The sequence below is a fragment of the Ursus americanus genome, chromosome X (genome assembly GCF_024610735.1).
Source record: "Ursus americanus isolate L20-20 chromosome X, mUrsAme1.1.p, whole genome shotgun sequence".
Classification (NCBI taxonomy): domain Eukaryota; kingdom Metazoa; phylum Chordata; class Mammalia; order Carnivora; family Ursidae; genus Ursus; species Ursus americanus.
The window spans coordinates 14,719,840-14,720,366 of NC_142164.1; the positions used below are offsets into that span (position 1 = coordinate 14,719,840).

Genomic DNA, 527 nt, shown 5'->3' on the forward strand with positions numbered 1-527 from the left:
GGGAGGGGCAGAGAGAGAGGGAGAAAGAGAAGCAGACTCCCCACTGAGCTCAGAGCCCGATGCAGAGGTCCATCTCACAACCCTGAGATCATGACCGGAGCAGAAACCAAGAGTCGGACGCTTAACCTACTGCGCCCCCCCGGCGCCCCTCAGCTATGTTTCTATACACCAACGACAAACTATCAGAAAGAGAAATTAAGAAAACAGTGCCATTGTGCTTGCTTCGGCAGCACATATACTCACATTGGAACAATACAAAGAAGATTAGCATGCCCCCAGCACACGGATGATATGCAAATTCATGAAGTGTTCCCTATTTTTAAAAAAAAAAGAAAAATAATAAAGCATTCTAAAATGCCTCAAAAAATAAAACAATACCATTCGTAATAGCATCAAAAAGAATAAAATACCTAGGAATAAAGGTAACCAAGGAGGTGAAAGATCTGTACACTGAGAACTGGAAGACCCTGATGAAAGAAATTGGCACGAATAAATGGAAAGACGTTCCATGCTCATGGATTAGAAGA

The 527-nt window shown here is 42.7% G+C and overlaps 1 non-coding gene across 1 annotated transcript; it reads left to right on the forward strand.

Moving 5' to 3' along the window:
- The first annotated feature begins 214 nt into the window (after positions 1–214).
- On the forward strand, positions 215–321 carry LOC123787612 (U6 spliceosomal RNA). Its single transcript, XR_006778295.1, has one exon. It is a non-coding gene; the product is annotated as a U6 spliceosomal RNA (small nuclear RNA).
- The last annotated feature ends 206 nt before the right edge of the window (positions 322–527 follow it).